The sequence below is a fragment of the Uranotaenia lowii genome, chromosome 1 (assembly GCF_029784155.1).
Source record: "Uranotaenia lowii strain MFRU-FL chromosome 1, ASM2978415v1, whole genome shotgun sequence".
Taxonomy (NCBI): domain Eukaryota; kingdom Metazoa; phylum Arthropoda; class Insecta; order Diptera; family Culicidae; genus Uranotaenia; species Uranotaenia lowii.
In genome coordinates this window covers 110,148,051-110,162,328 of record NC_073691.1, presented here as the reverse complement: position 1 = coordinate 110,162,328, position 14,278 = coordinate 110,148,051, and the positions used below count along the sequence as shown (strand labels likewise).

Here is a 14,278-nt window from a genome sequence, read left to right as displayed (position 1 = left end):
ACTTTGGGTTAGTAAGAGGGGAAACCTTACAAAATATGTTAGTTTAGATTTCATCAAAGGGATTTAATGTTCATAGAAAAGAGAAAGTTCAAACCACTCGCGAACATAATTCGTTTCTGAATCGGTCCCCCTGATGAAGGTTTGGTTGGCATTCATAAAACAAAGATTCTTGTTCATACACAAATATTCCGTAACAACCTGAGGAGTTTATAATCATCACTTTGTTTAACTGAGTAAAAAGTTTAAAATTTTAAAAATTGAAAAAAAAATTGCGAAAATTCTGGACTTCCGACTTTTTGAAATGTAAGCTTATTTTGTGCTTCCCTTCCAACCAAATTTTATCAATGTTTTCAAAAGCCTTTTTGTTGTATGAGTGAAGCCCGGTGTTCCATCGTCGCATAGAACTTTACGCTCTGCTAAAGTCATTCTATCAGTGGCCATATATTCAGAATAGCCACCGATTCTGTTAACTGTCAATTGAGCGTTGTTGGTAAAGATCTATTGCACATTGCTGGTGCCCAAGAAACGGATCATCGAAACGGCAAACAATTGGTACGGCGGCCAAGTAATTGGAGCACCGCAGTGAGTGCTTTCTTTGCATGCATTTAGCTCACATTAATGAAAGTTCCATAGAGAAAACATATTTTTGTTGAACTCTAAGGTCGAATTCACAGTGAGCGCGAAGCGAAGTGCGAAGCGAATTTCCAATTCGCGCGAAAAACCGCTTCTCATTGAAACACGTTGAAAAAGTATCGACAGGCCACAGTGCAAGCGAATTTTCGTGCGAAGACCTGGCTCGATCGCGTGAATTCATTCTGTTCATCCGGACATACACTGAAAATATTCTTTCGAATATTTTTCATCGCAAACGATTATTTATCAAAAAATCTTTTTCAATAGTTTATTTATTTAATTTTCATTGCCGTTTCTGTGTTGGTTATGAAAAATGCACGGTTTTTTAAAGCGGATTTTTGAACAAACGCGGTTTCAGTCTTTTTTAATTGAAACTAATTCTAACTGGCAATAAACGTTCGGCATAGGTGTATAGGGTGGAGAGATTGAACGGATAGAAGTTGGAATTCGTTGTCCGACGCCATCTTGAAATCCAATATGGCCACCTTCCTCTCAACTTTAAAATGCTGGCAGTGACTGAAAAGCACATGAAACTTCCACAATAAGGGTATTGGATGAAAGTGCTCAATAAGTAGAAGTCGAATTTGGCTGTCCGACGCCATCTTGAAATAAAAGATGGCGGTTTCCGCTAAATTCAAAATGCAGTAAATACCTGAAAATCGCATGAACCATCCACAATGTAAGAAATAAGTTAAAGGGATCTAAAAGAAGATGAAAAATAATTGACAAAAATTTAACGAAAATTTTAAGGAAACTGCAAAAAAGCACTAAAAGGAATAAACAAAAATATGACAAGTGTTATAAAAATAAAGTAATATTGACAAAAATATAACAAAACTGTGGCAAAAATATGAATAACTATTACTAAAATTTGACAAATGTCAAAAATTTGAAAGAACCATGACAAAAGTATGACAAACAAAATAATAACAAATGACAAAAATTTGAATAAAACACGAAAAATGTGCTGAAAAAATTATGCCGAAAAATATGACAAATATTACAAAATTAGACAAAAATATGAGAAAAAAATCACATAAATGGCAAAACTATGACAAATGTGAAAAAAATATGACAAAATTATAATCAAAATTTGACAATAAAATAACCTGGCAGAACTTATATAAGGATAACTATTTGACTACTCATTTACAAAAATGACAAAGTAATAAAAACAATTTACAATAAAATCACAAAACTGACGCATATATAAAACTATAAAATTTATTATTTCAAAGGTGGTAAAAATATGGCAAAAATTTGACATTAAAATGAAAAAATAAGACAAACGGGCTAGAATATGACAAAGTCCTGGAAAAAACATGACCAAAATTTGACAAAATAATGACAAAAAACTGACAAAATTATGAAGAATGAGATAAAAATATAACAAAATACTTTTAAATATATGTAAAAAAAATACAAAATGATGACAAATACGACAGTAGAATTACAAAAGTTTAACAAAAAATGACAAAAATCCTAAAATATAATGAAGAATGTGTTACAAATATATGGCAAATATGACGAAAAAATGACAAAATATGACAAAGACAAATCTATGGGCTTGTGATATGTGTAGCTCAATTGGCGAGTTCAAATACAAGAGTATACTTATAATCATTATATAATCATCGAACACAGTTGTACCGGGTAAGACTTTCAGTATGAAGAGAAGATGGTAAAACGACTATAATCGAACGAAAAAAGACAACTATAAAAAAACTTACAATCAAATGAACAAAAATCTGACAGAACCATGAAAAAAACGACAAAATGCAGATTTATGTTATTTTATAGCAAAATTTCGTCATTTTTGTAATTTTTGATTAGTTATTATTTTTGTCATATTTAAATTTCATTTGTCATATTTTCCATAATGTTGTCAAATATTTGTCAAAGTTTTTATTTCGTGTTTTGTTATTATTGTTATTTTTTGTTATTTAGTTTAGTCAATTTTAATTAATTTTTGTCAGATTTTTTTAATATTTTGGTCATGGCTTCACCATTTTAATGTCATATTTATCAAAGTTTTGGTATATTTTTCTAATATTTTTATCACCTTTGCCTTATTTTTTAACCCATTCGAGACTGAGGCCTTTTCACGACATTCGAACTCATTGTACTTTACTGTTAGATAACTTTTATGTCGTTTGATTTTCATCAAAACCATTTCCCAATACATTTTGCCTAACATCTGAGGATTCCATTGGTATAAGAATATTATTTTTTCGAGCAATAGTAAACTCACAATGAAAGATTGTTCTGACAAAGGCACAAAAATTCCATTGCACACACGGTGTGCAATCGGTCTCGAATGGGTTAAAGCTTTGTCAGCGTTTCGTAATTTATGTTGTCATAATATTGAAAAATTTCTTTTCATAATTTTGTTATATTTTTGTCATAGTTTTGGTAGATTTTTATTTCATGCACTTTTCTGTCATTTGAAATATTTTAAAGTTGAGCGGAAGCCGCCGAATTGGATTTTAAGATGGCGTTTCATAGCGTCAGACTGCAAAATTCGACTTCTACTGATTGATTTCTTTTACCTAATACCCTCATTATAGGTGTTTTATACGATTTTCAGTCATTTGAAGCATTTTGATGTTAGGCTGAAGCCGCCATCTTGGTTTTTCGGAATAACGCGGAATGTTTTTTTTGCGCGCGCGTAATCCCCGCTCACAGTTTTGATTCTGCAAATAAATTTGCAAAGATTTTGTCACGTGTGAATAGTTTTTGCAAGACACAGGTTTTTTTCAGTGTTGAACCGCTTCGCAATTCGCGTGCACTGTGGCCGGCCTTCAAAAACGAACTTGCGAAATTCATCCGGTGAATGAATATTTCGCTTCGCAGTTCGCTTCGCGCTCACTGTGTTCGTACCCTAAGCAAGTTAGCAAGTAAATTCTTCAAAAGATGTTCTATGGTGCACTCAACAGGAAGGTTAGAATGTCGAAAAAAAAGGGTAAACCATGCCTTAGGTGCCAAGGTCGGGTACATTTCCCGTAAGTATAAACAACAAGAATGTTTTCCATAGTAAAATTATCATACGCACTGATGTTTTTGAGTCAAATATGTTTTGTTCTCAGAAGTACCATGTGCGTAGTATTTTGTTGATATGTATTGGTGCCACAATGCCTAAATTACTATGCGCTAGTTGTTATAGAAATTATGATGAAATCATCATGACCATAGTATTTTCGACAACAAACATTGACAGTTATCGAAAATTACCAGGTACACAGTAATTTCAATAATGTTTCATATGTACTTTTACAAAATTGATGTTATAATTTGCGTGGTTGAAAATACTATAACGCAGAAATGGTAAAATTATCATGACAACGTCTTTGGAATAGCAACGCAATTTTTTCCCGTGTAGGCTTTAGCGTCGGCCTGAGACCGTCTCGAAGCAAACTGATTTTTTGATAGATCTGTGTTAAAATGTGCAAATGTGTGCAGTTAAATTACTTGTAGTTGCTTTTCAAGCGAAATTGGGCCTAATATTGCTTCTGTTGTGAGTGATCCAAAAAGCGAACAGTCATTCTGGTTTTCGAAAGGTTGCTCGCATTTTGGCAAATTAACAAAATGAGAAAACAAAAGCCAAAAAATTTCAATTTATTCATTTTTCACGTAACAATCACGGAAAAATGGATTTACCATCAAGTAGCCATTCACCTCTCAAACACAATTTACCGCCAAAAACCACCTTTCAATGTGAATTTTGAATAAAACTGAAGCGATTTCTCCAAAATATGATGTCTATGCTTTGATGGAATCATTGCTCCACCATTCCATTGAAAAACATCACTTGATTATGCTGCTAACGATACTTACTTACTTACTTAATTATCCCGCGTCGATCCTCCGGTGCATAGGGCCGTGGTAAAAGACCTCCACTGTTGACGATCCGGAGCCAGCGTCTTCACCTGGTCCCAGTAAAGATTCTCGTCGAAAGTTCAGATTTCAGCGGCTAGGCTTCGCTGCCACGAGTTTCTGATTCTGCCTCTTCTTCGATGTGCTTCTGGATTGCAATCTAGCGCCTCTATGCAAACCTCGTTTTCATCTTTCCGCAGCGTTTGCCCAATCCATCTCCACTTACGTTCCCGAATCTCGATTTTTAGCGCCCTTTGATGACACCGGCGATGTAGTTCCTCATTCGAGATCCAGTTGCCAGGCCACCAAGCGCGGATGATATTCCGCAGCAGCGGTTTACAAGTACTTGCAGTTTTCGCGTCGTTACCTCATATGTGCACCAAGTTTCGCATCCGTACAGCAATACGGATTTGACGTTTGGGTTGAAGATTCGGATTTTCGTTCGTAGAGAGATCTGGCGTGACCGCTAGATGTTTCGGAGACTCGCAAACGCAAATCGGGCCTTTCTGATCCGGGTTTCGATGTCTTTTCTGGCACCACCATCAGGCGCTATCTGGCTACCAAGATACTGGAAGCAACTTGTTGCTCAGCTACCATGAAACTGGAGGGATTTCCTGTGTTGATCTCCATCGACTTGGTCTTTCCGACATTGACTTTGAGACCTGCTGCCTTGGAACTTTCGATGAGGTCGTCGAGTTTGCTCTGCATATCCGGATGTGTTTGGGCGAGCAAAACAATATCGTCCGCCAGGTCAAGGTCGTTCAGTTGCTCCATTGTTGAAGGATTCCTACACAGCAAAAATTATTTCCTGTAAAGTTACGCAAATGTCCTGTAACAAAAAGGAGCAGGACATTTACCGTAATTTTACAGGTAGAAAAACAAATTACGTGACATTTAATTTTCAGTGTACAACTTTTTTACTTTTTTGCTGTAATAATAAATTAATCTTCGTTAACTTTCAAGGAAAACAATTTAAAATTACAGGTTTTGTTAATTACAGGTTGTTTTATTTTAAAGGTTGAAGTTTCAGTGACACGTAATAGTCAAAAATTTTGTCTGTGTAGGCAATCCTCGGTTCGGTGCACAGTCGATCGATCCAGTCAGAATCTCATCCATTACGATGAGAAAAAGTATCGGTGAAACGGTGCTAACGATAGCTATAAATAAGATATTCTGTGTTTCTTTACCGGTCTAGCTGTATTGTCTGTTAGTTTAGGATTAGCGATAGGGGTCTATGTTCGGTTATCATAACGGAAGATTTCCGGTCTGGAGTGTCCCAAGAGCGCGATGCCTTAGGACACAACTACACGGAAAAAATTGCATGGGTTTTTAAAAACAGGATCATGATAATTTTACCATGTTCACGATCTAGTATTTTCCACCACGATTCAGTATTTTCAACCAGAAATCTGGGCCGAAGAACTATGACATAGTATTTTTACTATGTGAACTTTGACAGCTTTATGTTTTCGGGTAAGTTAGATTGTGTTCTTTTTCCATTCCTAAAGCATGACGCATTAAAAAGGATCTATCTAGGAGCTATGTAAACGAAATAAAAATGTTTTTTACTCAAAATGTAGGGTTTTTAATGCACTTTGAAGGAAAAATACGGAATTGTTTTGTTTATCGCCGCGATAAATTGTGAGTTTTTTAATCGACTTTTTTCGGCGAGTTTTTGAATGATTTAAAACCTTTTATACCAGTTGTTCATACGTTTCGAGCTACTATGGCATTCGCTCTTCTTCAGTGGACACTAAAAATATATATTAAACGATCAATTTTAACTTAACTAACAATTTTAAAAATCTTACAATTTACTGGCCTCCGTCTATTCTTATTTGTTTTCGGTCAGTTTGTTTTGTGTTGCGTTTACATTTGTTTGTCAGTGTCTGAAACTAGTTAATTCCTAGAAAAGCGAATAAAACAACATAAAACAAATGTATCAACAAAACAAATGAGTACACGACTAGCACAACACAGTTTAGAAACTGGTCACCTATTTAATTTTGAAAAAACAAATATACTAGAAAGAGTAGCAGGCTATAATGCTACAGGGTGGCCACAACATTTTAATTTTGAAATTCCCGGGTTTTTCCCGGTTTTCCCGGTCAAAAATTCAAGGTTTTCCAGACTTTCATTATCTATTTTCGTCGGAATATAGCAAAATTTTCAACATATTTTATTAATTCGGTTGTTTCATAACACTCAAATCATTGAACACTTCGACGAACTCGATTCTTTTTCAAGGTTTTCATCACATTTTTTTAAATGATGAAAAACATCCTACACAAAACCGTTATGGGTTAAGTCACAGTAAATTCAGTTAAAATGTTGTTTCCAGAGGTTTTACATTCAGTAATAAATGCATCTTCAAGTACCAATAAAATACCAAATTTAAGTACCAATAAAGTACCAATAACATTTTTACTAAAAATTTATCTCATTGATTTACAGAGGATTGTTTATAATTTCTCCATGTTTTTTAAAATACGGGGTTATTATGAACACTTGGTTTTAGGCATTGTTTGATTATCTAAACTTATCTTTAGTGTTTAAATGTGTACCAATAATCATCAAGATCTTGAGAATAAACCGTTATACATAACTTCATCAGTTTCTGAAAATCTGTAAATATGAGATTGTAGGACATGGTATCTTGTTCCTTTGTGAATCTAAAAATTGCCCATGACTAATTAAGGGTAAATTTTGAAAAACCATTAATCCTATCTATGCGCAGTGTTTAGATTTATCTAGAAATATTGCCAACATTAAAAATTGTTACGTAACAAGAATTTTAACAGCGTTCATCATTACCCCAAATTCATCTGGATAATTATGAACAGATAAGACCAAAAACAAAAATCTTTGTTCATAATCACCTCAGTTAACCCTCCCGTTTACCGAAAAACTTGTCTTCTGTTTTCAGCCAAGTTTGAAAAAGATTTTATTTTATATTCAGTAAAGATTTTTTTATTTTGAAAAGGCCTATAATTAAAACATGCAGAACATGGAAATCATGATCTCTATTTTGAATTCTGACATTGAAAGTTTAAAAAATATGGACAACGAGTTGCATCGTCTTGATTTAATATTTTTAGGGATTATTTAACAGCATATCAAAGTTTGAGATGAAGGAAAATTAAAACATTTATTCATTTGAGATTCACCCATTGTATTTTTTTTTGTTTCAAATTAAGGAATTTCAATTTTGAAACTTGGTCTGCGTATATCATTTGGAAAAATATATATGAATCTACTGTTAATAAATTCAAAACACGGATTTGAAAATCTCTTTGAAATGATATAAGCCAAAGGGGTAAACGTGTATAAAAACTAAATTCGAGAAATAACGCTTTAAATTTGTTAGGTTTGGCCATTTTCTATACGTTTTCAAACATTTTAAAACATTTTTCTTTCGCACGTAAAAGTATGCGAATTATTTTAAAAAATTCAAAAAATCAACTTGGAGGATCGTTTGGTATTATTTATCGATCATTTTTGCACTTATACCCCTTCGGCTCTGCGGGTCTCATATAATTTTACAAAAAAGGCTACCGTCACTGTTTAAATAAAATTACGATTACAATTTTTAAATTATCAAAATTGTACGGTATTTGACACATTTTCTGTTAATTTCATCATAAATTTTTCAATGTTTCCCGATTGGTTTTTGGTGACCACATATCATTTGTATGAAGAGCACTCAAGCGGACTCTAGTTTCATTAATGAGAAGTTTGGATAGCCTCTGAAAGGTAGTAAGATCGTATCAAAATCGTTTAAAAATCGTAAAAAAAAAAACACAAACGCATTAATATCATAATTCAAATTATACTTATACAACAACTTCAATCATTCGTAACATGAATTCCATTTCAACAACTTCGTACATCCATCCAAACTTAACAACTTTTACAAAATTATGTAACATATCGAAAATTTGCTTTGTAATTTTTTTCCAATTTGTTATTGTTTGCTAAGCTTTAACAGAAAATTTATTAATAGGCATCTTGCTCTGTATTTATGAACATCAATAATGAAAAACTAGACAGAATCAATAGTTGGGAAGTTATCCGGTCTTGTTCTGACAAATCATTCAGAAGAAAGATTTTTTTTAGCAAAATTTTGACTTGAAAAAGGTGCAATAATTAAAAAAGATTTGAATTCGTTTTTATCCTGTTTATAGAAGGCCTTCCAAATACTCTTGTCATATCGAGATATTGAAAAATTTGGAAAGAGTTGGATTGAGTTGAGGTTAAGGTCCATACTTTGAAAAATCAATATTGTGATATAACTAGAGTTCGTTGAAAAAATTATTCTTTAAATGTCAAAAGCTTGTGAACGCTATATTTTGCATTCTGCTTTTTTTTAATTTGTCTTTCAAATTTTTCTAAGGAAAACGGTGAACTTGAAAATTTTGGAAAATGGGTGGTCTTTTTTTATATTTGGAACCATAAAATTGACTTCAAGTCCGTTGTAAACCGATGAGATTTTAAATGCCTTGAAAAGATTGACGTACATCAGTTGGGAGGCAAAACTAATTTCATATTGCGTAAAATTTATACTGTTTTTCAAATGGAGTAAAATTTGAAAAAATATGCAAGTAACAAAAATGATTTATAAAGATGAATCTATACTTAGGTTCCCGTATTTTTTTCAGCACGTATCCGGGCCGAACAAATCCGAATAATTTTTAACTAAAAACCTGGCAAAATTTGGGATTTGATTTCATGATTGTCGACCTTTAAACTTCAGGCAATATCAATGCAAATTAATAGCAAAAAAAACTTAATGTTATCAGCAGATTTTAAATCGTATGTTAGGCTTCCACAAAACCTTTCGTGATTATATTTTTAGAAATTACTAAAAGAATATTCTATTTTTGGATGCATACATAATTTTTTTTAACAAATCAAATTGTTTTTCGTTCGGTTTGGCAAAAAGGGGAATAAATCTGAGAATTTTTCAATGAAATCCGGGCAACCAAGCCGGATCGGACTTTTCTCAAAATTTGTATTAAATATCCGGGCAAACCCGGATAAAACCGGGCAACCTGCAAACTTAATCCTAATTCGATGTGACCTAGGCAAATGTTTTTTTTTGGCCCGCCAGCCAATCTCATTCCTGAAATTTGGCCCGCCTGTTCAAAATGTTAGCCACCCATGTCTTAAACCTTCTTCAAACGGAAAAACGGAAATTTTGTTGCATTGTACCATCGAAAAGAAAAAAGTAAAAATAATCAATGTTATCAATGTTGAATCATTTTAAAATTTTTAAAGAATTTGCTATTGTCTTCTACCAACATAAACACACCCTCATAAAAAAGCTCGTGAAAATTCTGAACAGTGTTACTTTAATTTCATATGAGTATTTTATATAAATTTTTGTCACGATTTTTGCAAATTTTCAAAGGAATCCTAACATGTCCAAGCTTTAAAAAGTGTAATTCGAAATTTTCTTGATAAATTATGACCAGTTATCGAAAAATGTTTATTTTGAACGAACAACTTAAAAAATGGTTTGGACCCCGTGATGGTATTTTTTTTAACTCTCGAATTAAATCACTGAAAAATTAGAATATTATCGTCTTTTCAAAATTTCCCAATTATAAAAAAAAAGATCTTTGATTCGTTTGTTTCTACATGATTGATAGTTTTTTTTAATGAATCATGATTTGCGATATCTGAAAAAAATTTAAGAGAATTTTTAGATTTTTCATCTCTTTCTTCGAGGCAGGTTTAAACTCAGGGTTTCGGTGAATTTTTTTTGTTTTTTTTTATTTTGAAGGGTAATTGAAGAGAAATCACAGTAGTTAATAAGTTTAAAAACTTATGATATTCTTATGATACTTATAATATGATTTTTTGAACTGTTCAATTCTGTCTTTGAAATTCAAATTATTATTCTGAATTTAGAATTGTAGATTGATTCCTTGATCTTGGAACCAAAACTGAATTTCGGTTCCCTTTGCTAAATTTTCCCGGTTTTGAGTCTAAATTCCCGGTTTTTTCCCGGTTTTCCCGGTTCGATTTTCAATTCCCGGTTTTTTCCCGGTTTTCCCGGTTTTCCCGGTTCTGTGGCCACCCTGTGCTAGAATAACTGCTGAGACTTTTCACATTAAAATTAAAGGTGATGATAATGTAGCAAATAGACAGAGGGACTCGTGTAACTTTAAAACAGCTTACGACCCTATAATCTCAAAATTGAAACAGACACTGACAAACAAATGTAAACGCAACACAAAACAAACTGACCGAAAACAAATAAGAATAGACGGAGGCCAGTAAATTGTAAGATTTTTAAAATTGTTAGTTAAGTTAAAATTTATCGTTTAAAATATATTTTTAGTGTCCACTGAAGAAGAGCGAATGCCATAGTAGCTCGAAACGTATGGACAACTGGTAAAAAAGGTTTTAAATCATTCAAAAATTTTGGGCTTCAAATGGTGGGTTGACAACCTGGAAGGAATGACAAACATAATTCCTGTCCTCACTCGTTCCTACCTCACGCCTCCACGAGTCATATGATCACAAATGACAGCCAGCTAAAAGTGAATACGCAGCTGGCGGCGAAGCCCGGGCAATGTTGTCACCTCGACAATAGCAAAGTGAGGAGGTGCCCCAATCCTAAGGCACCGTGACGATAGGATGTATGGCTGGAGGGAATCTCAGTCGCTAACGGAACCTGTGGGGCACCAGGGCGCACCCCACAGTATACAGCCCTTACTGTGTTACAGCAGGGCACTGACACAGCTGACCGTTACTTCCCTAGCAACTCGTGGGATCAAAATATGAACACAAACCAACAAAAACAAAATTATACGAGTGCCGACTGCTCGTCTCAGCCGGAAAATATGGAAGTCACAGAAGGTGAACTCGAAAGACAGCTCTCTAACGAGTCATTCACGGGAGTGTCATCCATCTCATCTTCCGCTTTAGACTCACCTGCGGAAGTGGACGACGAGAGCGACGATGATGGGGTTAATGTCACCATCAAAACAACAGAAGTGCCGAATAAAGAGAAAAATCTCGACACACGGCAGCTAAGTGGTGCGGCCAAGAGACGGCTAAGAAAGCTTATGGCCAAAAACGTACCATACGAAGAGGCAATGCGCCTAATCTCCACTGCAAAGAATACGCCCCCTGCAAAAAACGCAAAACGGGCGCGCAGTGGAGATAACGCTGGTTCGAGCAGTGTGGAAAAATCGAAAGCCAAGAAGGCTAGAGGGCCACTAGCCCCAACGAGACAGCCGCACTCAAATGAAACAAGACAAGCTCGACCACACGCCAATGATGCTCGTGAAGGTCTACATAGGGCCAGTCGCCCAATAAGACCAAAAGAGAAAACAAAAGGCAAGTCAAAGCAAAGGTCTTCCTACAGTGAGGTTGCTGGTTCTGTGAGGGTAGGCATACTAGCCAAAAATTACCCCAGCACACAGCTGAAAACAGAACAACTTAAAATGGTACAGCAGGCGATAAAACGGGCTGTTCTCGGTCAAAGGCAGGAGAAACTTAAACCGAAGTTCGCTCAATGCTCGTACAAGTCTGGCTTCATGGTTGTAACGTGTCTTGACCAGGCTACATCGGACTGGCTAAAGCAAGTTACACCAACAATCAAGCCATGGGTAGGAGCTGGACTAGTCGCCGTTGGAGATAATCAAATCCCAAGATCGGAGATCCTTAAGGCTCACTTACCTGGAGCTGCCGAGGACGATATCGGTACGATTCAGGCTACAATCGAAAGCCAAAACGATGAGCTTAGTACTGAAAGCTGGAGATTCTACGATATCCACAAAAAGAACGAAGCTCTCGAAGTGGTTTTCACCGTAGACGAAACCTCGATGAAAGAGTTGGAGAAGAGGAACTTCGTCATATACTATGGATTTGGTTCCAGTAAAATCTGGAAAACAACCAAGAAAAATCCAGAAAGCAGAACTGTTGAAGGGAACACCACCGATAAAGCTGCTCAAGGACCCGGGCAGCTAAAACAGGACCTTGTAAAGGACCAGTCGGCGACAGACCAGGTCCAATCCACAGAAGGAGAGTCGATTAGCAAAGAAAGTACCTTGGCGACACTCAATCTCAATGAACCAGAGTCGAAGGACCAGGGCCAACCTATGGACCAGGGACAAGACTCAGGGACAAACGGGAAAAATTAGAAAAGCCTCAGTAAATTCAATGCAGATCGCTCACCGGGAGGGACTGGGTTGTTGAACATGGGCCCATGTTTGGAACAAGATCAACTTAAACCAGGCCCGAGTGGAATGAGCAGTTCTAAAGGTAAAGTAACCATCAACAAACCTGCTAACACAAAATTCAGAACTACTAAGACTGGTTCAAGAAGCCTCAGCACATGGAGCAAACCAAAACGAGACAAGCAAACATGTGCAAATGGCAAAAAGCCGGTGCCTTGCCCCACCACCACGGGCAAAAAACAACAAAAATGAACACCCTAAAATGTGTTCAGACGAATCTTCATCATGCAGTAGGAGCCTCGAATACACTACTGAGAAGATTCGTCTCCGAAAACCTGGACCTTGCCTTTATCCAGGAACCTTGGGTTAACAAGAGTAAAGTACAAGGGCTTTACACGCCGAATGGTAAGATTCTTTACGACGATAGAAGCGCTCACCCAAGGGCTGCTTTACTAGTTAATAAAAGAATTAAATTTACTCCCTTTACAGAATTTATCGACGGAGACATCACGGCTATACGAATGGAAATACCGACACCAAGAGGTAAGCACACGGTAAGTGTAGCCTCGGCGTATTTCCCAGGAGATAGCACCGATATACCCCCACCGATGGTAGTAGAATTTGTAAGAAAATGCCGGGCACAAAACCAGCAGTTTCTCATCTGCTGCGATGCTAACGCACATCACACGCTGTGGGGAAGTACAGACATCAACAACAGAGGTGAGTCTTTATTAGAGTTTCTTTCACAAAACCATTTTGAAATATGTAACGAGGGAAACAAACCTACGTTCACAACGGCGAACAGACAAGAAGTCCTCGATTTAACTCTATGCACACCACTGCTTCTAGGGAAAATAAATAACTGGGAGGTGTCGGATGAAGAATCACTGTCTGATCACAGACATATTACATTCGACATAGTGGGAGGAGAAATAGTCAGGGACGTTTATAGAGACCCTAGGAACACCAACTGGGATCTCTACAAACACACACTTGAAGCTTGTAAACCTTTGTTGGATGGGAAAATACGCACAACAAAGCAATTAGAGGAAGCTTCAAACAGTTTTACAAATAAAATCATATACGCTTTCGAAGCAAGCTGTCCACTAATGGAACGTGTCTCAACCAGAAGAGTTCCTTGGTGGAACAGACAACTAGAAAAGTTAAGGAAAAAAACAAGAAGACTTTTCAACAAAGCAAAAGCTGACTCAAACTGGGATGACTATCGTAAGTCCCTAACTGAGTACAATAAAAATATTCGAAGAGCTAAAAGAAGTAGTTGGAGGCACATGTGTGAATCCATTCAAACTACGCCAGAAGCTGCCAGGCTCCAGAAAGTTCTATCTAAAGAACACTCAAATGGACTGGGTCAATTGAAGAAAAACAATGGGGAGCTTACTACAGACCCAGAAGAAACACTTCAATTACTACTAAGTACGCATTTTCCAGGATCCATCGAAGGGTTAGAGATCATGGACACTCCGGCTGGAAGACCCAGTCGAAGTGTTAGACGCGAGGAAGCTCTCCGCAAATCGCGCACAATCTTTACACCGTCAATGGTTAACTGAGCAATAAGTACA

The 14,278-nt window shown here is 36.0% G+C and overlaps 1 protein-coding gene across 2 annotated transcripts in view; it reads right to left on the bottom strand.

Annotated features, from left to right (window-relative positions):
• Positions 1 to 14,278, bottom strand: part of LOC129738618 (derlin-2) — a 98,529-nt gene that overhangs the window by 20,047 nt on the left and 64,204 nt on the right. The window lies entirely within an intron of this gene.